Here is a 26894-nt window from a genome sequence, read left to right as displayed (position 1 = left end):
TGGGCTGTTTACCTTTCTTTTTGTTTTCTAGGCCATTTATTTAGCAGCTCTCTCTCTTTTTTAAATATGTATATAAAACCCTGGTTTCCAACAAACAGTTGATGAGGACTGATTAATACTCAGGATAGATGTGGATCCGTTTTCAGAATTACCTGTGTCTAAAAACAATGTGGAACTTGGGTTAAGCAAGGGACGAATAGTCGATGATGACACGCTCCCTGTTGCTAGTATGAAGGTAGTGCTGGTAACTTTCCTCAGCCTTGGAAGGCGGGCAGTAGGGTCTGGGACAATGTCTGTGCACATTTAACCATTCTGGCTGATACTTTTTCTTTCGCCTTTCCTGTTACCTTGTTTACTTTGGCTCTCTAGTCTAATGGAGGCCTCCTTAAAGAGGGTGGGCATAAATAAAATATGCATGCTCCTTTCCCTGCGCTAAGGACAGGAAAACGTCATCTGTTGTCAAGTTTGGTCTTCTATGATGAATTGGCTTTCAGAAAAATAACCGATTCTAGGTGCAGGTTTGTCATTTCTCCCCTCTCCCACCCTCGGGGGAGGCACAGGCCACCAGCTGTTCTGCGAGCTCAGGTTGCCTTTTCAGATGCCGGAGCTCAGCCCACAAACCATAGGTCTCAGCTTGTGCCTGACAGAACTTTGTTAAGTGAATCAGGGAGCCTGAATTATTCATTCTCCTTCCTCATCCTGCTGTTCATATCACATTCCTGCTGTGTCTTTGGGGCAGCTTGCCAGTCTTCAGCATAATTGATTTCCTTGCTTTGTGGGGTGTGTGCGTGTGTGTCTGTGTGTGTGTGTGTCTGTGTGTGTGCACGTGAGTTGTGCCTCCGTCGAAACATTCCTAATTGCCTGGGATAGGAATTTTTATTAAGCACACGTGGGCAAAAGCACACCATACACTGCAGATCACTAAAAATATAGCAGGCTTCCTGCTCTAAAGGAGAGGTTTGGATTGATCTTTCTATTGTCCTGGACACAAAATATTCTTTACAGGCAACAAAAATTTATTGCCTGATGAATTAAGAAGAGTCTTCTGGGGCACTTGGGTGGCTCAGTCGGTTGAGCGTCGGACTTTGGCTCAGGTCATGATCTTGGGGTTTGTGGGTTCAAGCCCTGCATTGGGCTCTGCTGACAGCTCGGAGCCCAAAGCCTGCTTTGGTTTTTGTGTCTCCCTCTCTCTCTGTCCCCTCCACTGCTCATGCTGTTTCTTTCTCGCTCAAAAATAAATAAACATTAAAAAAAATTAAAAGAAAAGAAGGGTCTTCTGTGATGTGATTGGAACATTGGGGACAGAAACTGGGGCACTGTTCTTTTCTCTTTTTGTTCTGTACTCCTGTTGTCTCTTCTTCAGTGTTTTTCTTAAGGAAGATACCTCCTTGTAGAGCCCTGTCAAGACTAGAATGGTTTAGAATGGTCTAGTCCAGAGGTTGCAAACCAGAGATGTGTGGTCTGGCCCTTATCCGTGGGGTTTTGTTTGGCTTACACAATATTTTGAAGACATGTGGATTTAATATTTAAGCCCTGGGAGGACACACATGAAATCCAGATTCCTGACTTTTTGGGGCGCCAGTGGGCCCACATTGCTGCGGGGTAGACTCTGGGGGAACTGCATAATGGCTGTTCCCCTTAGGAGTGCCTCTTCCCTCTAGTACTACACAGCCTCTGCCTGTGTGCTTCACTTTTTATTTGCCTCTGGTGAGCATTATAATTCTAGTCTAATCCAGTCTACTTCTTTTACAGAGGAGAGGAAGAGATTTGTCCCAGATCTTGTAGGTAGTGGGAAAAATTTAGGTGAGGATTCATGCTTCTTGCTCTTTTTCTTTTGAAATTAAAAATAATTTTTATAAATGTTTATTTTTGAGAGAGAGAGACACACAGCGTGAACAGAGGAGGGGCAGAGAGAAAGAAGGAGACACAGAATCCAAAGCGGGCTCCAGGCTCTCTCTGGCTGTCAGCACAGAGCCCGATACAGGGCTTGAACTCACAGATCATGATCAGAGCTGAAGTCAGACACTTAACCCACTGAGCCACCCAGGTGCCCCACTTGTTGACCCTTAGTTGAAATTGATTATGATGATTATTTCTACTGTTTTTTTTTTTTTTTAACTTTTACATTTTTTTCTTACCCTTATGTTTTTTTATTCACTTAGAATATTCATTGTGTAGGGACTAAGAGTAGATGCTGGGAATGGAAAAGGAATACAGGAAGGCTCCCTGTTCTTGATTCAGTCTTGAAAGATCAAATAAGTCTGTCTTTGGGGAAAGTTACTGCCCACCCTTACTCTCTTATGTTATGTTGCTTTATCTTCTTCATGTCACTTGACCACCATCTGGAATTATTGTGATTTGCTTTCTTGTTTACTTTCTGGCTTCCCAAGTAGAATGTAGGCAGTGTGAGACCAGTGACTGTGTCTTGTACAGTGTTTTGTCTCCATTGCCTGGAACAGTTCCTGACACAGTAGATTTCTGGTTTTGGTGAATGAATTTGAATGAGGCAGTAGGTAGAACTGGGCTTTGAAGGATGAATAGGAGTTTTTCATGTAGCTGGGGGAAGGTTGTTCCAAACAGAAATATTGGTATGAACAAAGGCATGAAAATACATGGTATGTTCTTATGCTTCTTTGGGACTGGTCACAAAAGGCTCTTTTTGTTCAGATTCTTTTTTTCTTTAAGTGTAGTCTCCATGCCCAGTGTGGGGCTTGAACTTACAACCCTGAGATCAAGAGTCTCCTGCTCTATCAACTGAGCCAGCCACGTGCACCACAAAAAAACTATTTTTGATAACAGAAAGACCATCTGGATTTGAAGGACTCGGATCCTTGGTTAAAAAAAAAAAAAGATAAAAAAATAAAAAATCATAAACTAGATGTGTTTCTGAGTCAAAAAATTCTAGTATAGCTAGAATAGCTGTATAGTCTTTTAGCAGAATACTGGCCATTCATTATCATTAGTGACTTACAGAGCTTTATTGACATATTTAAGTAGTTTTATATGACAGATGTGACTCAAGGGTGTGGTTCTGATGTGCTTTCAGTCTACTATTTTGTAAATCCAGAACAACAGAGTATCTTTTGGGTTTATAATGGACCGTGTGGTGAATTTCTGAGGGTATATGGCTCAGAAACCTGCAACATTAATGAGCTGTACATTAGAATCACCTAGGGAGCTTTTAAAAATTTTGTTCCTTGGCCATTCCCCACCTAGGCCAGTTAGATCAGAAACTCTTGGAGTAGGACCCAGGAATTCATATTTTTTAAGAACTTCCCCAGTTGATTCCAATACGTGGCCAAGGTTGAGAACCATTGACTTAGGGGGGCACAAAGGAAGGGAGGTGGTTGTAGTTTGGGTTAAGTGGAAGTATGGGGAGGGAACCCAAAGGGGACAGTCATTGAGAAAGTAATTGAAGATTAGAGAAGGACATATATGATTTCATTCATATGTGGAATTTGAGCAACAAAACGAGAACATGGGCAGGGAAGAGGCAAACCAAGGAACAGACTTTTTCTTTTTTAATTTTTTAAATGTTTTATTTCTGAGAGAGATAGAGACACAGCGTGAGCAGGGGAGGGTCAGAGAGAGGGAGACCCAGAATCTGAAGCAGGCTCCAGGCTCTGAGCTAGCTGTCCGCACAGAGCCCAATGCGGGCCTGAACCCATGAACCATGAGATCATGACCTGAACTGAAGCTGGACGCTTAACTGACTGAGCCACTCAGGCGCCCCTCAAGGAACAGACTTTTATTTATTTTATTTTTTAATGTTTTATTTCTGAGAGAGAGAGACAGAGTGAACAGGGGAGGGTCAGAGAGAGAGGGAGACACAGAATCTGAAATAGGCTCCAGGCTCTGAGCTAGCTGTCAGCACAGAGCCCGAGCCCATGAACCGTGAGATCATGACCTGAGCCGAAGTTGGACACTTAACCGACTGAGCCACCCAGGCGCCCCAGGAACAGACTTTTAACTGTAAAGAACACACTACGCTGATGGCCCCAGATGGGAGGTGGGTGCGGGACGGGTTACCTAGGTGATGGGATGAAGGAGGGCACTTGTGATGAGCGCTGGGTGTTTGGAAGCGATGGATCACTAAATTCTGTACCTGAAACTAATATCCCACTGTATATTAACTAACTGGAATTTAAATGAAAACTTGGGAAAAAAAGAATGAGAAGAGAATTAGTAAAAGATTTTCTGAGTGGAGGAGAAGGAGCATTTTAGAAAATCAGTTTAGAGACGTATGATTTTTAGATCAGTTGGGACATAAAGAGGTTGGAAATATTATAGGTGGTGTCGAGATCAAGGAAGCATACCTAGTTCTTTGAGGCGGGAGAGCGTCTGAATTCCATGGGGTCTGCTGTACGCATGAATTGTCATCCAGACAGTCCAGCTTTCTAGTCGTCTGTGATGGAAGAACGCTTTTGTTTTTAAGTTTATTTATTTGGAGAGGGAGAGTGTGCATGTGCAAGCATGTGACCAGGGAAGGGGTGGTGAGAGGGAGAGAGGGTCCCAAGTAGGCTCGGCGCCGTCAAGCGCAGAGCCCAATGTGGGCTTGACCCCACAAACCATGCCAGATCACACCTGAACTGCGATCAAGAGTCAGACGCTCGACCGACTGAGCCCCTGGGAAAACACTGTTCTTGAAGTACATCTTTGTGGGTCACAGCCCTAGATTTCCCGCCAATTGCTTGTGTTCATTTTAGTTCAGTTCAGCAACCATTTATGAAGTGCTGAGCACTGTGTTGGACTATGGATTAGGCATAGCGCTTGCCATTTAGGATCTGACATTCTGAGGAATTCCTTTGTGTAACCACAGTTAGACAGTTTTTCTCTGGACCTTTCTCCATCTGTGAAATGTGGGGATCTGTTGAGTTTTTTCCTGAGGTTCCTTTCAGCTTTGACATCTTATTACAGTGATTCCAAATAAGATCCTAGCAAAAATCAGCACCTCTTCGCGGTAATTATGTGGTTTACACTTCAGTAGAAAAGAAGAACCAAGAAAAAGTACAGCTCAGGGTTTAATTTGAAACAGTCTCAGGACCTTATCAGGGCCTTTCCTCACCTTACCTTTGTATCAGGTTCTGGTGGGTTCTGACAAGTGTACTCGGAAAGGAAGAGTGGAGAGTGGATGTCCCCATCGGCGAGGGCAATGGCTGGATTTGAGTCAGGGAAGAGCCTGCCGGACGCCTTGCACTTCTAGGGCTGAGGTCTTGCACTGTTCCCAGCATCTTGCTGAGGGGCTCCTGACTGCATTCGTCCCCAGATGGAGTCTGTAATTGGGAACAAACCTGCCGCCCCTCTTGCCGGCGACTCTCAGGATAAACTGAGGGGAACGGGGGAGATGTGTCTTTCTGAGGATCTTTGGGTGCTGCATACATTCATCCTTTCCTCTGGTAGCTTGTTGGGAGAGCAGGTGGGGGAAGGGGAAGTCGGGGGGCACAAAATGCTCCCCAAAGAAGGCAGAAAGGACACACAGGAGCCTTGAAGAGCTGTTTGTGTGGCGAACCGGTGCTGGGAGGGCGGGCCGCGGTGGCTGTGCCTCTTCTCCATGCCGTGCTGCTTTGGGGGACGTGACCCTAATGATTACGGTCAGTTGTTGTTTCTTCCTCCATACTGGTAGCTTTACCCGCTGTTGTAAATCTGTCAGTGACTGTTAAAGGGTGATTTTCTTATGTAAATGTTGCACTCAAAACATTGTTCCAGCGGAGGGACCGTGCCATGATTTCCGAGTAGGTATCCTGGGTCCCCAGGCCTCAGATTACTGTCCAGCTGTTTCCTTGCCCGCTGCCCGCTTCCCGTTTCATTCTGCAGTTCTCGTGGGCGCCGCATGGCCCTCCATTCAGAGCCTGCGTGCCTACTACTGTGCTGGCTGCTCGTGCAGGGAGGCAGAGAGACATTCCCTGGCTTTGGGAGCTTTCAGTATGGTGGGGGGGTGACTGGCGCCATGCAGAGACGTAATGTGGTAGGTGCAGCGAGAGCGTGAGTGAACGCTGGGGGCAGAGGGTAGTCCAGCTGGGGCAAGATGGGGGCAGGGGGCCAGGCCCGGCGGGGGGGGTGGAGGGGGCGTAGCTGTAACGGGAGTGACATCTCTGTGTGTTTAGACAGTGGAAGAAATAGGGAACTACTGGTTTAATGGCTAGAACATGGGGTGGGGAGTTAGGACCCTCCTTTGGTGGTCTTTTTGTGTGCAGAAGTATAGCAGCTTTTGCTTCCCACTCCAGGCAGTGCCTTGTCTATTCCCTTGAAATTACGTGGGTTGGAGAAGAATGGAAAGGAATGGGCCCACCTGCATGGGGGGAGAGGGAGGCATTAGGGATGTGGGTGTTTAAAAGCTCTTGGCGTGACTGGCTCTAAGTACAGATGGCTATTTGTGTTGCCATTATTGTAGCTCTTATGCCTGCATTTCCTTTCGTGTGCCTCTCTACAGGGATAATTGTGGGGTCCTAACTTCTGTCTCTTCCTGCTGCCCGCGACAGGAGACACTGATGTGTTGTGCATTACAGGGCGGATGATGCCCTCTGTGCGGGCTGTCTTCTTAGTGCTGCCTTAAACTTTTGGGGCCCGTGCAGTGTAAGGAGACATTTCTGTTGTTGTTGAAATCCACATGGGTGAACACACGAGCATAACCAGATTTTAGTGAGGACTTGACTTCTAAGTGGAGCTAAAATTTAACTTTGAAGAGTGCTTGGGTTTTGAACGTGTTCAACACCAAGGGGTTGCAGATCCAGGGAAAAGGGGATTTGTCTGGGAGTCTGAGGAACTGGTCCTGTTTGGGGTGGAACGGGGTGGGGGTGGGGGGTGGAACAGGAGGAGGATGGGTTTGATGGCCGAGCTGCCATCTCTTTGTTGTGCGACCTTGTCCAGGCCACCTTTCTCCTCAGCGAACTGGCGCTCATGACGACTACCATGGAGTTGTGACAACGCAACATTTATTCTACTTCCGAAGGCCTTTCACAGGCTTCTTTCCTGGTATTTCTGTCCCAGCAAGGTAGACCCACTTGCTATTTCTTTCCTCTCTTTGCCTTTGGACATGTCTTTTCTTGTATGGTTTTCACCTGCCTGCTCAGAAAGTCTTCCACCAAGTAGAACACACATGAGTACACAAACCTGGCAAATTTAGGTTAATTCTCTCTTGTTACTGCGATCTCGGCTAAATGGTGTTCACTTTCCAAGGAAACTTTCCCTGTTCGCACTCCTGTCTGGAAGGTGTTCTTTCGATGATGTTCTGTAGCACTCTTTCTGTTTATGTGTCTCCCTTGCCAAATTATAAGTGTTCTGAAGGCAATGATTATCGTGCGCATTATTGTGTTACCACCATGTAGCCCATGCCTCCCTCCTTCCCTTCACTTAAATGATGTATGGTCTGAACCTGAACTATTTGCAAAACTCAGGAGGATACCAGGAGGCACAGTATCCCCTCTATCCCCAGTTGGTTTATAACTAGAAGAAAACCATTTAATTTACACATAATTGATGGTAAAACCCACTTCCTTTGGGAATAAATTTGGCTTTCAGAGTCATTGAAGCAGGGAGCCTAGTAAACCTGATTCTGGGTGCTTTGGTAGAGCTTCAGACTTTTGCTGTTTTTCATACATAATAGCTGTTTTTCTGCTTTGAGTAGAAAACCACTAGAAATTAAGAGTCTGACTTCTGGCATTAGTCCCGTGCCAAAATTGGGCCCAACAGTTCTGATCTCACCATAATCACTACTTGAGAAAAGGACCCCTTTAAACAGAATTTAGCCTACCTCTGGGGATGATGCAAACCCAAGGGGAAGAATAGTTTGAGACTCTTTGCTCAGATATGCTGGGATTACCCTCGCCTGCGTGTTTTTCTTTAGGGCTATTCAACCCTTGGAGGAGTGTGTGTATGTGTGTGTGTGTGTGTGTGTGTGTGTGTGAGAGAGAGAGAGAGAGAGATCATATGTTTATCAGACACAGACCTTTCACTTACGTGACCTAATAAATACATTCCATTGTCGCCATTGGTCCATTTGTCCTGTACATTGCAAAGTATCAGCTCCTTAGGGGTCGTTTGGAACTTGGGATAGCGTGAGGGCCAACATTCCCTGCACGAGAAGGCCGGCCGTGGCACCTGTAGTCCTTTATTACTTTACAAGTCTGTCTGTCTGTCTCTGTTAGACTGAATTCCTTGAGGGCAGGGATGGTCTGATTCTTTTTACATCCTCAGTGCTCAGCACACATGTTGGCCTGTCCCTCAGCAAACACTGGTTACCTGTTTGTGGAACGAGGTGGCATGGTGCCGTAGAAGGTGGAAGGCGTTCAAGTTTGGCAGACCTCAGTTAGGGCGGGCCCCGCACTTGTTAGCCGGAGGACCTTGGGCCAGGTTTTCCTTTTCTGAGCTTTGGGATCAGCTTTTTTGTGAAGATAAAAAAATACTGTGCCCTGTACACTTCCTGGCACCAGAGGGCTATTTTTTTTCCATCTATTTTGAAATAACTTCATAATTAGAGAAAAGTTGCATGAACAAATGAAAAAAAAACCCCACAAGACCAGAAAATCTCTAAAAAGGCCTATATTCCCTTCACTCAAGATTTCCCAGTTGTTAATATTTTGTTGCGTTTGCTCCATTGTCCACTCTCTTTATGTGTGTGTATACATGCATGCTATTTATCATTATTTTTTAAAGTTTATTTATTTATTTTGAGAAAGAGCAAGCGAGCGAGTGGGAGTGAACATGAGTAAGGGAGGGGCAGAGAGAGGAGGGAGAGAATCAGCACAGGCAGGCTCTGTGCTGTCAGATGTGCCTGATGCAGGGCTCAGTCCCACAAACTGAGAGATCGTGACCTGAGCCGAGATCAAGGGCTGGACGCCCAACTGACCGAGCCACCCAGGCAGCCCTCTCTGTTATTACTTTTTGAATTTTGAGAGTAAGCTGTGGATGTGATATCCCATGACTGGGAAACAGTGCAGTGTGTACTCCCCCTCACAGGGCTGCCCTCCGTAGCCTGGATGAGCCCTCCGGATCAGGGAAGCAGCCTTGGTGCAGCATCACCACCCATCCACAGAGCCCCTTAACACATTGCCAGCTGTCCCTGTAAAGTCTTCTTTCTGCTTTGGTCCAGGAGCCTCTCTAGGAATAGGTGTTCCATTTGGGTGCATGTCTCCTCAGACTCCTTCAGTCTGGGACAGTTCTCAGTCTTTGCCTTTCTTTCATACCCGTGATGTTTTGAAGTATCTAGGTCCGGGTCCATCTGTTGCTTCACGACAACAGCCATTATCATCTTGGCCAGGGATGTGCTGTGCTCTTAGCGCAGCGCACCTGGAGGCAAATGATGTCTGCCTGCCCACTACTGGTGATGTTAACCTTGATCACCTGCTTGAGTTGGTGTTTGCCAGATTCCCCCACGATCAATTCACTGTCTTCCCTTTGTAATCGGTTATTCTCTTGTGCAAAGATATTCTGAGATTGTACCCTTCCTGTTGCTCACCAGACCTCAGCCTCACAGCCTTCGTTGTGACAACTCCTTCCTGGACCCGTCACTTCTGTGATGGTTGCCAAGTGGGGTTACTCTGTCTCTGTCGGTCTGTCTGTATTTCTTAGTTAGCATTCTACTCTAAAGAAGAATGTTCCCTTCTCATTTGTTTATTTTTGTCAACAGAGACTCATGGATCCTATTTTGTTCAGTAGGTTGGAATAGGTTGTAATTCTATATTCTCATCCTGAAGCTGTCCTCAGTTTAGCCAATAGGACCTGCTTTATGCTTGCTCCTTTGTTCTCTTGGCTTGACCCTGTCATTCACAGGACATTTCTTGACACAAGATTTTTCAAGCTTGTTCTTTTCCTGCTCTAGCCCTGGGATCTGCCATTTTTTGGGAGCCCTGCTTCTTTTAAATGAAGGATGGTAATTAGAAGCCAAAATCTGGGTGCTGAGGTGTACACATCATTGCTGGGGTGTCACTGCCTCTAAGCTCTCTTAGCAGACAGAGTTAGAAAATGTATTTATGTATATATGTACACCATATATGCGTACATATGTAACTGTTTCTCTATTCCTATTTGTGTGTGCAAATATATGTATGATGTATGTGTGTGAATATATATGTCTGTGTGTATATTATGGATTTTATACTGTAAAACCACAAGTGTTGAATCATAAAACCAGAGTTCATATATTGATAAGCCCATGTGAACTCCAGCCAATGTCCTTCCAGTTTTGCAGATATATTCTCAAGTAGGGAAGAGCTTGGCTTCTCTTATCCTCAGTGTATTTACCTATTTCATTTTACTTATCTGCTCAGCATAACCAGTTTTCCAGCCACGGAGGTTGTCTCTCCCACCTCTGTACCCCACTGCTCATGACTAGGAATCGTCAGTCCCTGAGCCCTCGGGCCTGGTTTTTGATATGGCCTCCCTGCCTCATCATAGTCCTTCAGGTCCCCAAAACACTCGCGGCCGTAGCCTCTGGCCTGCTGCCTGTGCCTCCTTATAATTCCTCATCTTCTCCCCCCACCTGCATCTTTAGCTAACCTTTATGATGAAAGGAGAAGATTGTTATTTTTTGAGGGAGAATTTATGTTTTCTTTTTGTTTATCAAAGTGTAGTTTATGTGCAGTAAAGTTCATCCTTTGAAATACATGGATCTGTGAATTTTGACAAACATAGTACAGTCATGTAACAACCGTCACAGTGAAGACATGGAATACTCCGTTACCATAAAGAATTCCCTTGGGTCCCTATCTAGTCAAGCCTCCTCCCATCTCCAGCTGCTGGCAGCCACTGATCTGTTTTCTGTTCCTGTGGTTTTGCCTTTTCTAAAATGTCATATGAATGCAATTACTGTAGCTCTTTGAGTCTAGCTTCTTCCACTTTGTGTTCTTTTGAGATTCATCCATGCCATTTTATATATTAGTGATTTGTTCCTTTTTATTATTGGTAGTTATTTATTTATGCATGTACCACAATTTATTTTTCTGTTCACCAGTTGATGGACACTTGGGTTTTGAGCTGTTGACAATTATGAATAAAGATCCAGTAAATATTTCTATGTATATGGTTTTTGTGTGGACATTTATCTTCATTTCTTTTGGGTAGATACGTGGGGGTGGGGTTGCTGGTCATATCTTAAGCTTGTTTAAGAAACTTTGGGGCGCCTGGTGGCTCAGTTGATTAAACGTCCAACTCTTGATCTCAGCTCAGGTCTTAATCTCAAGTCTTGAACCCAGATTGGGCTCTGTGCTGGGCATGAAGCCTACTTAAAAGAGAGAGGGAGAGAGAGAAAGAAGGAAAGAGAAAGAGGAGGGGAGGAGAGGGAAGAGAAGAGACTGCTGAAGTGTTTTCCAGACACAAAATAGCTTACCATTTTTGCATTCCCATCAGCACTGAATGTATGAGGCAGTTCCAGTTGCTCCATCCTCTCCACTACTGGTTATTGTCACTTACAAAAAAATCTTGAATAATTCCAGTCGGTTTGTAATGGTATCTCTTTGCGGTTTTAATGAATACTTCCCTAAATATTAATGGGGTTGAGCAGCTTTGCATTTGCATATTTGCCATCCATATCTCTTTGATGATGGGTCCGTTAAACCATTTGTTCATTGTAAAAATTGGGTTATTTGTTGTCTTAATGAGTTTTGAGAGTTCTTTATATATTCTTGTTACCAGTCCTTTTTCAGTTACATGTTTGCAAATATTTTTTCCATTCTGTTATTTAAATTGTAAACATAGCTTCTTTAGTATGTAGAGAGGTTGGACTGGATTCTTTAGGGTTTCCATATAGCCTTAATGCTGTGATTAGCCAGGAGAAATCTTTGTAATGGTAGGACGCTAGGCCTGAGGGGAGGTGGAGATCCTGGAGGGTCTGGTGGAATTGATTGCCCCCTCCCAGTGACTGACTGAGGGTACTTGTTGAGAAAAGAAAGAAAGGACAGACCAAAAAATAAGAGGGGTGATAGCAGTGGCCAGAGTCTCTGGTGGGAGGGTCCAGTACAGTAGATTCCAGGCTGAGGGAATGGCTGCTAGAGCCGTCCAAAGTAGAAAGGCGGGAAGGATGAGAGGAGCCAGGGGGCTTTGACATGGGTTGTGTAGAAACTGTTGAGCCCGGGGACACCTGGGTGGCTCTGTTGGTTGAGGGTCCAACTCTTGACATCGGCTCTAGTCGTCGATCTTGAGGTTGTGAGATAGAGCTGTGTGTTAGGCTTTGCACTGAGCATAGAGCCTGCTTGGGATTCTCTCCTTTACTCTCTGTCCTTCCCCTTCTTGTGTGTGTGCTGTGAATGAATGAATGAATGAATGAATGAATGAATGAATAGAGAGAGGGAGAAGGAAGGAATGAAGGAAAGCAAGACAAGAAAGGAAGGGTTGAACCTAGGTGAAGTCAAACAGGGAGCTTCATTGGGCAGGTAAGAGAGAGACTCAGCAAGGGAATGTGGCTTTCTGAAGATCATGAAGGGACTGTGAAGTGGCAGAGCTGGGACTTAAATTAAGATCTTTAAGAACAGTTTTGAAGGAGGGCCTCAGCACCTAAGAAACTAGAATTTGGACCAGGCTGGGGCGACAGGGTTTTGTCATTCTGTGTGTCTTCTACGTAATTTTAAACATTCTTCCTGTATGCACTCAATATTTAGTAAAACATAACAAAACTGGAGTGACAGCAGAATTGGTGGTTGGACTGGTAAGAGTTTGACATCCAATTGGAATATATTTTGGGTTAAACAGAAAACACTAGAAATCAAACAGGAATGCATTTTTGGCACAACAGGAATCTTTGGTTCTTTCTGACACCAAAGGGGAAAAGATACTAAAGAGAATAAGAAATCATAGATCTGGCTTTTGCTGTTATAATTCGCTATGAAAATACTAACTCTCAAGGTTAAGATTTACTGGAATTGGAATTGCCTTTGGATTGAAAGAGACTGATGAAAGGTAATCTCTGGAAACACCTGATAATAATAGTTACCTTTATTGGATTCCTAGTCTAATTCGGGCACTGTGCTAGTTAGGGTCCTTGCCATTACATTTTCCTAATCCTTCCATAACTTTGCAAGAGTGTCTGGTGATACTACATTCCTGTTTTATAAATGTGGAAATTGAGATTCAGAGAAATCAAGGAACATGTCCAGAGTCATAACTAGTTAAGTGACTGAGCTGGGATTCATCTCTAGGCCTGTGGGGCCCCAAAGCTTCGTCTCTCCTCACTGCCCTGGGACTCGCCACGGTGCCCTCGGCTGACCAGCGTGCTCCGCACGGTTTCCTACCACTTCCCCTGCAACAGAGGTACAGCAGTTGCCTGTGAGCATTGAGAAACCTTCATAGCATTTTGAGAGAGAAATTTTATGAGGATCGAATCTAATAATAACAAGTTTGGGCTTGAGTTTTGTATGTCTTTGTTTCTTAAAATTTCATCTCCTCCCCCCCCCCCAACAGTGATTCTTTTTATTGGATTTTACAAAAAGGACCGTTCCAGGCTGGATTGGAAGTTTAAGAGCAGAATTGCTGCAGCTCGTTAGAGAAGCCCTCCCCTGTCGCACGCTCTTTGTCTGGTTTTAAGATCCTTGAATCGGTGTGCGTTTGGTGGAGCATTTCAGGGGACTCCGGGCTCCGAGTGACAGGAGGGACAGGGTCAGAGGAAGGGAATAAAGCAGTAGGGAAGGGCGAGGCTGTAGGCAAGGAGTCTTCGGGAGAAGTCTCCAAACTTTGCCCTCAAGTGGCAGCTGTAAGGGCGGGTCCCCATTCTCTCTAAGATGAGGAGGCGTCCCGCACCTCCTTGGGGCAAATGTAGTGTCCAGGTTGTGGTCGCCTTTCCGTTGAGTCCTGACTTGCTTTTCATTGCACCACGCGGTGCTGCTGCCGCTGTTGGAGAGGAGGACGGATACGGGGAATGAAGTTAACTGGAGGTAGAAATTCCGAAAATACTCCCTTTCTCTCCTCGCAGCCACACACACACGAACACGTACCTTGAAGTATTTGCCCTTTAAGGAAAAAGACTGCAGTTCTTTGGCAGGGCCCGGAGTTTTGATTGGCCCCGGCCACCGCTGTTTGCCACGAACAACCCTGACCGGCCCAGTTTCTGTTCTGAGCTGGCTTGCGAGCCAGCCGAGCTGCCAAGTTCTCTGTGCCTAACGTGAAAGTGTCTCAGCGCCCAGGGAGCGGGCCCGGTCCCTCGGATGCGCCTCCTCCTGTTCAGCTTGGCACGTTCCAGAGAAAACGGGACCCTGCTGTTTCTGGAACGCAGCAGCAGCGTCAGACTCTTCCTTCTCTCCGAATGCCTTTGAAGTCTTGCCAGCTTAGGGAGGGGGTTGGCGTAACTGACCGAAGGGGCATGTTTTTGGGGAGCTTCCCCAGATGGGACCTGGCATGCCGCGGTGTGGGAGAAGAAACTCACTCGCCCTTCAAGGCTGACCCGGAGGGGAGACCAGGGAAAGCTGGCTCAGCGTTACTGGATTCTTTGTCTCTCCCCTTCCACATGTGAAACGGCACAACAGGCCCTCTAACCAGACCCCTCCTTGCTTGACCACTTTTAGTGATGAAGGAAACCCGACCTGAGATAAAGGCAGGTGCCCCTTCGTGTGTGCCTCTTGGCAGAAACCTTACCTGCACTCCTGCCTTTCTGGTCTCTGCCGAGGGCCTGGCCCGAGGCAGGACTGGGACAAGTAACAGCTCTAATCGCAAACCTTCGACTTGCTCAGCTGGTTCTTAATCCCTGGAACCCAGCCTCGGGTCAAGAATTTGTTCCATAGGCACAGCAGTTGAGGTGGCTTGCAGAGCTCCTGCTCCGGGGACAGCTGAGGCAGGGGTGGGGCTGGGGGTGGTTGGGGTTGGCCTGAGCCTCTCTCCCTTGATGTCAGTTTAGCATTGATTGAGCCCTGTGATAAGTTCAGGTGGTTTATGGTGCCAGCCTTTAAATTTCGTGGCGAAATAATTTTGATGATTTTTAGATTTATTAGAACCCTCTTCAGAGTGTAAGAGAAAAAAGAAGATGAGAGATAAGAAAATGAGGCACATGGAGGAAGTAGCAGTCAGGGACCTCACAGTGCTTTAAAATTACCCCGTTGTTACCAAGTCCTGAACTAAAATTACATTTGAACTGCCGTGTGCCTCTTTAATGGATTAGACATTTCCTGAGGATAGGGCAGTTTCTGATTCTTTCTTGCTTGCTTTTTTTTTTTGTATTCCCCAGAGAATCCAGCCTTCTTGGTAGATTCAATAAATATTTGGTCGAGATCAATTAAATCAATAAGACGCTTCTGAGCACAAAGAACAGAGTTGTGTTTTATTCGTTTATTTGTGAGTTGAAATTCTCCAGGTCTCTGTGCCACGCGTCTCTATCAGGCTGCCCGGCCCAGGTGACCAGCTGGTACTTGCCTGTAACGTTCCCCCCCGCCCCCCGCCGTGGTTATGATGTCGCTAAGCAATACGAGCACAGGGAACGTGGCCTATAGAAGTGCACTTGCTGGCAGACCCTGCCTGTTCTCCGCCATCACACACCCAGCTCCTTCCTGAATAGTCTGTGGGGGCAGTGAGAAAATCACCTTGACGTGCTGACTCCTAGGTGAGGCTTATGGCTAGCTGTGTACATAATCTTATTTTTGTTAGGTGTGTGGAATTTGAGGGGGCAGTGGTGCTGGAAGTAATCTTAGCGAGTCCGCCATACTCCCATGTTTTGCCAGTGAAAAACAGAGACCCAGAAAGGCTAAGCGGTTTGTTCCTAGCCACATGGCTACTTCATGGCCATTAGGACACTTCTACTGGCCTCCCGGATCTTAGCTCTAGGCATTTGCCACATTACCGGAGAAATCTTAAGTCTTGTGTTTTATAGAAAGCATCGGTAAAAATCAGATTCCTGCAGAAGCAAGTATCGGCAGTTTAACTTAGGAATGTGAGTAAAAAAACATTTTCCCTTCTGAATGCTAGGAGAATTCTCCCAAAGTTGCTCTTCCTACTCTTTGCATGGTGTAGAAGACAGAACAAAACGAAAAGGTTTCATAAAGAACCTGCTTCATTTAATGCAGAAAAAAGTAGGCCGCTTTGAATTTCTAAAAATAACATTTAGAAAAATCCCCAAATTGTGTAAAGAGGTATTTCAATTGCACGACTGCTGTAATTTTCTGGGGGTTCCTGGGCCCGGGTAGGATGCTAGCTCTCTGAATGCCTTGTGACTCTTCAGTTTGAGGTGACCTCAGAATGGGAGATGGAGAAATGTGCTCTGAAGGGTGACTTGGCGGGGGGAAGGGATGAGAAAGTTGCAGGCGGGAAAAGCTCGGCTCAGTGGTTTTAGGGAGTTTTCATTTCATTTTATGTTTTTAAAGGCAAAGCCTGCTAGGAGCTTGGTCCTAACTGATTCCAGATGGGCCTGCTACAGTACAAAGGTTTTCAGTGTGTTTGGGAGGGGGCAGGCCAGCAGGGCCCCCCCGAGCGCTTCCTGTGCAGCTCTGCGATTGTACTCCCCTAATCAGAAACAGGCCTGCCCGCTGGAGCCCAGGGCAGCCACGTTGGGTTCCCTTTGCGCCTCGTTGTGGAAACTGCCCTTTCCCTCCTGTCCGGTGTACCTCCGCATTCTACGCCCCTTTCCTCTCGGATCTCTTCTCCATTTGTTTGCAGGGAAGTCTGTGTGTGTGTGTGTGTGTGTGTGTGTGTGTGTGTGTGTGTGTTCATTCCTCCCTGTTCTTTGTGGGGTGGTAAGAGCTGGGAGGAGGGGAGAGGAGGAAAAAACGGGTGGGGGGAAGGAGGAGGGTAGAATGGCTAAATTAAAGGCAGATGCTGAAAGATTTTTTTCCTAAACCCGGGACATATTTGCTGGCAGTGGGTATTGGGAATATGAGAATGTGAAGCAGATTTGGAAAACCAAGCCACCATTCATTCATTCATTCACTTATTCATTTTCTCACCCCCTTTTCCCCACAATCCTGCACCCTTTCCAAAAGATTCAGAACACTGCATATGGATGGTTTGTTCACACTATAAACTGAGTACTGCTGACCCTTTCTGGTTGTATACCAAAGGGGGAGTTTGGGAGTGACTTTCAACCCAGTAGGAATAGAAAGGAGTTTTGCACTCAGAGCCCAGCATTGTTGCCAAGGAGCATCGCTTCTGTGCTCTGCTGGCTGTCTAAATTTGGGCAGCTTCTTAGCTGTTGTAGGTGCTCTGCGGAGGTTAAGAGAGAATATTCAGTGATGCTCTGCTGTAGGGACAACGAATCGTTCTTACAGGCCTTCCACACTCCACCGTATTTTATACATAAATTTGATTTTCTGTTTTGGTGTAGATGCCTCTTAGACTAAGGGTATGCTTGGTGTTCGAATCTCAGGTTTTTGGATCTAGCTGATGGTTGCAGAATGTGGTCCCAGAGTTTTATCTGGGTCACTCTAGTTTTATTCTGATCCATTTGGCTTTTATATTCATGTTGTTGCATAAATGTGAATTTATTCAGATAGAATATTGACAAATACTGTCTAGGCATAAAGTTTCCAGCAACATGGGTTTGTTTTGCTGACCTGTTCATACTTTTCAGTGTCCCCTTTGCCCTTGGGTAAATACGGTGATCACATTTTTTTCCCTGGGTCAAATGTGTGGAATATATTGTCCGATGAAAAATTTTTGTGCTATTTCTAGATAGGTTGTCTTCTGGGATAAACTGATGTCAGTGGGAATAAAGGATCAGAGTGTTAAAAACTGGGATTTCTTAAGCCAGGTCACATTGTTACCCTTCTTAGGAGTGAATCTTAGCAATATGACATCGAAGCTAATAGGGAATTACCTGATGTTTTTAACCATCAGCTGCTTGTAATAACGTTCTCAGTTAACCAGTAGGATCTTCCTTCTTTGTTTTATTTTTTTGAAATCCCCCTTTCAGCATGAAGGGAAGGCAGCTAAGCTGTGTTTGTTTGTCTTATGAGTGGCGATTAAAGGCCAAGTATCAGACTCCTGTTACCTCACTTGATTTGTGGTGGGGTGGCCTTAACCCTAGTTGCGGAGGAGGAAACTGCCCTGGCCCAGGGTCACACAGCCAGCGTCAGAGACGGCTTCAGCGCATTACATCTGGACTCAAAGGTGGTAGTCGTGTTCTCACACCCCAAGTTCTGTAGACGTCCAGTACTCTTCTCAGAAAAAAATTCTTTTCTAAGGGGAATGGAGTGATTAAGTTTTTGTAAAGGTCACATAAAACTTACCATCATCTTCACTTTATCCATGTGCTGATTTTATGCCTCAGATACATAAAAGCTCATACTGGAGAGAGGAAGGAAGTGAACCATTTAGTTTTAAATACTGTGTATAGAGAGGCTGTGAGGCTCCAAAAAGTTCCTTTCTTTAAAATTGGAATTTTTATTGGGATAGTTGTAGATTCCCATGCAGCTGTACAAGAGCCAGTTTTGGGACGGGAGAAAGGCAGAGGCTCTGGTTTAGACACCTTTGCTCAGCTTCTCAGGCGCGGTGGACGGAGCCCACACCAGGGCCTCTGGAGACCTGCGCTTCGCCCTTGCAGCTCTGTGCGCCCCTGGGGATGCACACGCTGGAAATGCTGTCAAATGCTGTCAGCACTGTACTGAGAGAGGCCCTCAGTTGCGCTTTCTAGTTCAAGGAGCCCATACCGTGAAATCTTGATTTGCTTGAGCCGGGACAGCGTTGAGCACGTAGGGATAGATTGCAGGTAGAGGCAGTCTTAGAAATTGGAAGAGTGAGTTGGAATTGCTAGAGGTGACTCACCCAGACGCCCTTGGTTGGGATCGCCAGGAAGATCCCTTTCATTGTTTTTCCAGCAGCTAGATATCATCTTCTGAAGGAGGCCTTCTTTAACCTGAAGTATATTAACCCCAATTCTCTTTGACATTTATCATGATTTATAACTATGTATTTATTTGGTCTAATGTTTTTGTCCACAGTTTGACTAAACTGTGTCAGTTTTCTGCGGCTGAATACGGGGTCCCTAGATATGGGACCATAGTTAAGAATACAAAACAAAAAAGGTGGCTGAACGAATGAATAAATACCATGGGAAATTGTGGTTCTTGTTCAAGAGCTTAGTTCTTGGCTGGTCAAGACACCTTTGCCTATTATTTTGGATCAGAGAAACGAGTGAAAATTTTCTGGATAAAAGACTTTTAATCTCAGAGACTTCTTTTTTTATCTTGTAAACAAGGTAGTAAACTGTTTTAGCTTGAGGTCATCCCTTAAGTTCTGCTAATGGATTCTTGCATTATTTTAGAAAATACGCTTAAGGCCTAGAAGCTCCAGCCCTGTGAAGCATCTGGTCTACTTTGACCTCTAAAATGAGCAGACTTGTTCTTTTCCCTCCTGTTCTACATGTTTAGAAGAGGAGCACAATTCTATTTTGAGGCTCGTTACAAAATAGAAAAGAGAAAACTCGATGACTGTGGTTTAAAAACTCTCTGCTTATCTGAATTGGTTTAATGACTATTCTTATCTTTAACCCCTTCAACTCATCCCAGAATCGACCTTCCTAAATTTTACCTCTCATAAAGGGGTCATATACATTTGATTTGATTCCTAACTGACAGAGACTCTTTCTTAAGCCTGGTTTTTCTTTCTCTTTTTGTTTTTTAAAGGTAACCTTTCTCTCCAGACCAGGAAGAAAAGCATAAGTAATTATGGGCAAGAAAATTGGAAAACATTTAGGGGGAAAAAATGTAGGGTTTTGTGGGTGTGTGAGGATATGTGTGTGTGTGTGTGAGGATATGTGTATGTGTGTGTGTGTGTGTGTGTGTGTGTGTGTATATATATATTTTTTTTTTTTTTTTCCCCTTCTCTGCTCCACTCTTCTCTAGCTAGGCTGAGTTTTATTTATTTATTTTTTTCAGGAAGAATTGCATAATTTCCAGATTCAGCTGTTTCTTTTAGGTAGTTAGGCTATAAAATATTGAATTGGTAGCTGTTATCTTATTAAGATCTTAGGTGTACACTTAGGAAAATTGGTAAATGGTGTGGTTTTTAGATGTGTGTATTGAAGAAGCAGTAGCAGTAATAATGTAATGTCTTTGTCCTGCTGTCGCTTATTGAAATAGAAGTTTGCTTGGAGAGCTCAGGATGGTGGACGATTATTTATTATTTTTGAGCTCTGATGTGAAAATCCTCACAGCTTATATTTGAATGTTATGCCATCAGCTAAGGTTAATACTCACTTAGGACAGGGATCTCACATACCATTTTTATCTCTTGTAGCACCTGACACGGTCCCAGGCACGTAAGAGCGCTGAATGAATTTAGTTTAGTGTGATCTTGCTTTAATTCATAGATTGTTTGAGTTGGTTGATCTGCTTGATGGAAGAAAACCTCATTTGTTTATATACACATATATGATGTGCCTGGGAATTTCAAAAATACACATTTTAGATGCTACTTTATTAACGTTTTAGAGGAGAACTACGAGAATATCTTCCGTGATATTCTTTGCTTGAACCAGGGCACACATACCATCTATAAAGGGGAAAAGTGATAGCCTGTCTACATTAAAATTAGGAATATGTATTCATTAAAAGACACCATTAAGAAAGTAAAAAGGCAAACTGCAGAATTCAGGGAAAGATATTTGCAATATAGGTATCTGGCCGAGTATCCAGAATATATAAATAAGTCCTCCAAATCAATACATAAAAGAAGTCTTCTCAGTCAATCTTAGAACAACACAGTAATAAAAGATGGGCAGAAGATTTGAATAGGTACTTCATGAAAGATTATATCGAAATGCCCAAAAAGTAGTCAAGATTATTAATCATCAGAGTAAAGCAAATGACCACAGCGAGATACTACTACATTAACTACAGAACGGCTAAAATGAAAAACCCGGACATCTCCAAGCATTAGTGAGGTCCTTCAGCAGCAGAAACATTCATGTACTGCTAGTGGGAATGTAAACGGGTACAACTTTGGAAAACTGGCATTTGTCAATATGTGCCAAAGCTGAGCCTAAGTGTGTCCAGTAACTGACAATTCCGCTCATTTTATACCCAAGAGAAATGTGTACATCTGTGCACAAAGACACGCACAAGAATAGACATAGCAGCTTTTTCAGTAATATTCCCAGGCTGGAAATAACACAGATGCCTCTCAGTATTACTGAAGTGTTTGTCAATAATGGTGATACGTTTATACAATGGAGAACTTTACAGTGATGACAAAGGACGGAACCATCGCTGTACTCAAGCGATGGATCAGTTTCACAAATATAATGTGGAGTGAAAGAAGCCAGCACAAAAGAGTATATGTAACGTGTGATTGATTCCATTTATATAAAGTTCAGAAACAGGGCGAATAAATCTGTGGTGTTAATTAAAGTCATTGTTGTGGGCTGATAGGAGTGACTTTGCAAATGCATGAGATGGGCTTCTAGAGTGGTGGTAGTTTTTTGCCTAGATGCTGGTTACATGGGTGGGTTCTCTTTGAGGAAACTCCTTGCCCATTACCCATTTCTTTGTATATATAGTCACTCCAGTAAAAGGTTTGCTTAAACATTAGATTCTACTTTTGTTCAGTGATAGCTGCAGCTGATAGATAGCTTCCCCCTCATACACATGCTAATCCTTTGCCTGTCAAAGCTGGTAGAATGTGGGTGTGCACCTACATTTATGTGTTTCCGTGTTAGGGCTGCTGTATGGGCACGAAGATGCTGCTTCTGTTCATCTCAGTTTGCTCGTCCCATATTCTCACTGAGTTTCAGATGTCAAGGGAAAGGGAAGTTGGTGAATACACTGCCCTGATGAGTTTTCAAGCCAGTTCTCCGAGGCGAATAAGGAAACTGCTTCATAGGGAAGCAAATTTGCATTTTGCTGTGTAGACAGAAGAACTTCTCTGTTAAGGGTTCTGAGCCACTATAGGTGTCATTTTCAGAAGAATGCACCTCATTTGGGCCTTTATTTATTTATTTTTAATTGAGATAGTTGATATATAACATTGTATTAGCTTCAAGCGGACAACCTAATGATTCCGTACCTGTGTATATTGTGAAATGACCACCATAGTAATTCTACTTAACATCCATGACCACATAGTTACACATTTTTTTCCTTATGATGAGTGAGAACTTTTTTTTAAAGCTTATATGTTTATTTTCAGAGAGAAGAGAGAGTGGGAGGGGCAGAGAGAGAGGGAGAGAGAATCCCAAGCAGGCTCTGCACAAACAGTGCAGAGCCCAACGTGGGGTTTGAACTTATGAACCGTGAGATCATGACCCTGTGCCGAAATGAGGAGTCTGATGCTTAACCAATTGAGCCACCCAAACACCCCCCCCACCCCTTTTTAAGAAGTTTATTTATGTGATGAGTGAGACCTTTTAAGATTTATTCTTTTAGTGGGGTACCAGGCTGGCTCAGTTGGTGGATGATGATCTTGGGATCATGAATTTGAGCCCCACATTGGGTAGAATACTTAATTAAAAAAAATAAACTTAAAAACAAAAAGATCTACTCTCAGCAGCTTTCAGATATATATAGTATAGTATTATTAACTTTGTCCCTATGCTGTATATTATATTCTAATGTCTTATTTATTTTATAACTGGAAGTTTGGGCCTTTTGACCCCCTTCACCCATTTTGCCCACTCCCCACACCCTGCTTCTGGCAACCACCAGTCTGTGCTCTGTATTTAACGGTTTGCTTCTCCCCCACCCCACTTCTGGTTTCACATGTGAGTGAGATCATACGGTATTTGTCTTTCGCTGCCCAACTTATTTCACTTAGCTTAATGCCCTCAAGGTCCATTCATGTTGCCACAAACAGCAGGATTTCCTTCTTTTTGTGACTGAATAATATTCCATTGTATACATACACGTTTTCTTTGTCCATTCATCTCTCAGTAGGTACTTAGATAATTTCTTTGGCTTGGCTATTATAAATAATGCTGCAGTGAACATGGACTGCATGGGCTTATTTTTATTTAAAATTTTTTTTTAACCTTTATTCATTTTTGAGAGACAGAGAGAGACCAAGTGTGAGTGGGGGAGGGGCAAAGAGAGAGGGAGACACAGAATCGGAAGCAGGCTCCAGGCTCTGAGCTGTCAGCACAGAGCCTGACGAGGGGCTCGAACTTGGAAACCGGGAGATCCTGACCTGAGCTGAAGTCTGACGCTGAACCGACTGAGCCCCCCAGGCGCCCCTGCAGGTATCTTTCTGAATCAGTGGTTTTGTTTTCTTTGGATAAATATCCAGAAGTGGAATTTCTGGATCATATGGTGGTTCGGTTTTTAATGTTTTGAGGAATCTCCATACTGTTTTCCATAGTGGGTGAACCAGCTCTGATTCCTGCCAGCAGTGCATGAGGGCTCCCTTCTCTCCACACTCTTACCAACCCTTGTTGTCTTTTTGATAATAGTCATTCTAGCAGATGTGAGGTGATATCTCCTTGTGGTTTTGACTTGCACTTTCCTGATGATTAACAATATTGAGCAACTTTTTATGTTCCTGTGAGCCATCTGTATGTCTTTGAAAAAAATGTCTGTTTACATCCTCCGCACATTTTATAATTGGATTGTTTGCTTGGTTATTGAGTTGTATGAGTTCTTTATATATTTCGCATTAACGCCTCATCAGAGACAATTCGTAAATATTTTCTCCCATTCTGTAGGTTGCCTTTTCATTTTGTGGATGATTTCCTTTGCTGTGCAGAAGCTTTAGATTTTTAAAAAAAATATTTATTTTGGGGAGAGCCCAAGTGGTGGGGGGGGTTGCAGAGAGAGGGGGACAGAGGATCCAAAGCGGAGGTTGCCAGCGCAGAGCCCGATATGGGGCTTGAACTCATGAAACATGAGATCATGACTTGAGCTGAAGTCTGATGCTCAACCGGCTGAGCCACCCAGGTGCCCCGCTGTGCAGAAGCTTTTTACTGACCTTTATTTTTATCATGGAAACTATAGGAGAAAAACTCTCCACATGGTATTAAATCAGTGCTCACCCCTCCCCCCAGCTCCGCAACCCTCATAGAAGCCTAACTCAATGTAAGGTGTTTTAGGAAAATCTAACCCGGATGAGGTAGAAAGTCTAAAAGATGTTGCATTGCCTTCTGTCACCTGGCCGTATCTCTCAATTCTCAACCTGGCCTTCGCAAAGTACTTGAAAGTTCTCCTAAGTTTGCTTGATTGTCTTATGACCATACCTTTGTAAATCTTTTCTTTCTCTTCCTGGAAGGCCCTCACCTGCCTCCTTTACCTCAGTGAACTCCTGGGGCTCATTCTTTATGACACCTTCTAGAGTTAGCCATTTCCTCTCATGTCCTCTGACTGTACCTGTATCCACCTCTGCTGTCTCACACATTACACTTAACTCTGGTTATTTCTCCTCCAGTGCTAGCCTTTTGAGCCGGCATGTGGTAGGTACACAGTAAATATTGAAAGAAAAGATGAACAATTGGGCCTGTGTTCTCAAAGACAATAACTACTTTCTAAAGAATAGAAGCCAGTTATAATATTTGACACCAGTAGATATAGGCTTAAAAATTTTTTTTTTTCAGAAGTGATACTTTGCCTTAATTTCTCAGTAAAAACCAGAGGTGTATATTCACAACAGGGTGCATATTGTGGCAATAGGAGAGAGATGCTAACTGGTTCACCTGGGTACCAGACACATGACCTTGGCCTCTTTAGCGTGGTTCTCTAATCAGCTGATTTAATTTTAGTGGCATCTCTGGAGAAATACTTTGAAATGCTCTGGTTCTATATGCAGAATTTATAAATCATAAATCTAACGTATAGATCCTGACTGCATTCGGGTTTATGGATTAAAACCAGCAGACGAGACTGGAGGCATTAGGACATTATGACTAGACCCGTGTGGGCATTAGAAGAGTGATGATTTTGTTCATCTCCAATATTACAAAAGTGAATTCCATAATATGTTATCTGAAGTTTTGTCATTTCACTTCAGCATGTAATTTCTCAAGCCAATTTTAATTTCAAAAGATCTGAGTAGAATCATTGCCATTTGTTCAGAAGTTTAGAGTAATAGGATTAGAATAATAAATTAGTAAGTAGTGAGCGCCTGCTTAGGGTTTAATACTGTCAGGAATATGTGAAAAGTATGATTTTGCTCCTGATGTCAAGCAACATACTGATGATATCTTTTGTTGATGACCTAAGAAAGCACAGATATAAAATGATTTTTAAATGTTCCTTTCCAGCCTCAGCTGTCTATAAAGAGGAGGCCAAGCAAAAAAAGCACGGGCTTTGGAGTCCACTGGATCTAGGTTAAAATCTTGGCTTTTAAAAACATTAAATAATGAGTTATATAACCTTGGTCACGCTGACCTCTCTGGAACTCTCGTTTCCTCGTTTGCAAAGTGCGGTAAGGAGGCATGCCGCTTGCAGATTTTTCGTTTTATTTTGAGAATGAATGACCATCCCTTTCAAACTTCCCTGGCACATCGTAAGAGCACCTAATACCTGTATGAACGAAACGAGCAGGTGAATAGAGCTGTGTTCGCCGTAGTGGCCCACTTAGTCCAGACTGTTGGGGGTGGATTTTGTGATGATAACCAACTAACATAAAGTGAACTCAGTAATTGATGCAATCGGCATCTTGGAAACTGTGCTGCATCTTCTTGTTGTAGCATAAGGTGATTGACCTTCTGTTTGATTCAAAGAGTGTTCAAAAGGTCTTTTATTTTATGAAAAAAAAAATTTTTTTAATGTTTATCTTAGAGCAACAGAGAGAGACAGAGTGCAAACAGGGAAGAGGCAGAGAGAGAGGGAGACACAGAATCGGAAGCAGGCTCCAGGCTCTGAGCTGTCAGCACAGAGCCCAACGTGGGGCTCGAACCCATGAAACTCAAGATCACAGCCTGAACCGAAGTTGGACACTTAACCGACTGAGCCACCCAGGCACCCCTCAAAAGGTCTTTTCTTAGAAGAGTGCTCATCATAGCTCATGGAACCATCTGACCTCAGGAATGTGTGCCCCTGAAGGGTTTTTCACCCACGGGTGGCTTGTTAGGAGTCCGTCAGAGGTGAGATAGGAAACCACATGCCTCAAGGATGGGCTAATGTGACTCAGTTTCTTCTCCTCTCCATCCCCCAGAATGTGAGTTTCAATTTATTAGCAAATACTGCATCCTTTGCCGGTTTCCACAACTGTTGTAAAGCCTATTCTGGATGCCTCTGTGTTAACTAGTGGGCATTTTGACTTTGCTAAGTGTTCCAAATTATTTACATTCTGTTTAGGGTTAATGACTATTTCTTATTTTACAAAATCATTTTCCTTTCATGTCTGTCTTTTCACTGCAGAGTTGGTGCCCTGGAGCCGAGTCTTTGCCCTGCAAACCGAAAATATAATTTTCCTGGGTGTGTCTTATTTTAATCTACTCCCTTTCATACTACAAGGCTCTGGCCTGTTTGGAGCCTTTCCTACTTGGTTACAATTGATGCTTTGCCCTTTGCAGTCATACAGGACGGAATCACCGGGTTGATTCCGTGTTGAGCTGTCAACGATGGCTCCGAGAAAAAATTACTTTCCTAGAATGGGCCAGGGGGCAGCTGAGCTGGAAAATGGAGCCCTGGCTCATAGATGTAGTCATCATTTAGGGAGAGTGAGCAGCAGTTTCAAAATCAGAGTTAGGGACTAAGCAGAGAATAAGTAGGGCTAGCTCCCGGTGAGTTCTAGTCAGAATTGGCTGGTGTGTGAGGTGAGTATAGTTGGACTTTACCAGAAGTAGACACTGTTGGGGGAGCTCTCTGTGGTTCAAGAAATGATGCGTATTTTGTGGCATATCTATGCTTATGGAAGGATGGTTTTCTAGAAGTTCATGTTCTTCCTCTGGGGCTTATTAATTTGTTAATATCCCCAGGAATTTCACTGCTAATGATGTCAGCTTACTATTTATTCAGTCCCTTCGGCCGAGGGACTTAAACTACTTTTACGTTAATTTTGTCAGTAATTCTTCTAACACCCCTATGTGGGAGCTGCTTTTAGATGAGGGATTTGAGAACTTGCTC

Source organism: Crocuta crocuta, unplaced genomic scaffold, assembly GCF_008692635.1.
Source record: "Crocuta crocuta isolate KB4526 unplaced genomic scaffold, BGI_CrCroc_1.0 scaffold193, whole genome shotgun sequence".
Classification (NCBI taxonomy): Eukaryota; Metazoa; Chordata; class Mammalia; order Carnivora; family Hyaenidae; genus Crocuta; species Crocuta crocuta.
Note: the sequence above shows the minus strand (reverse complement) of the source record.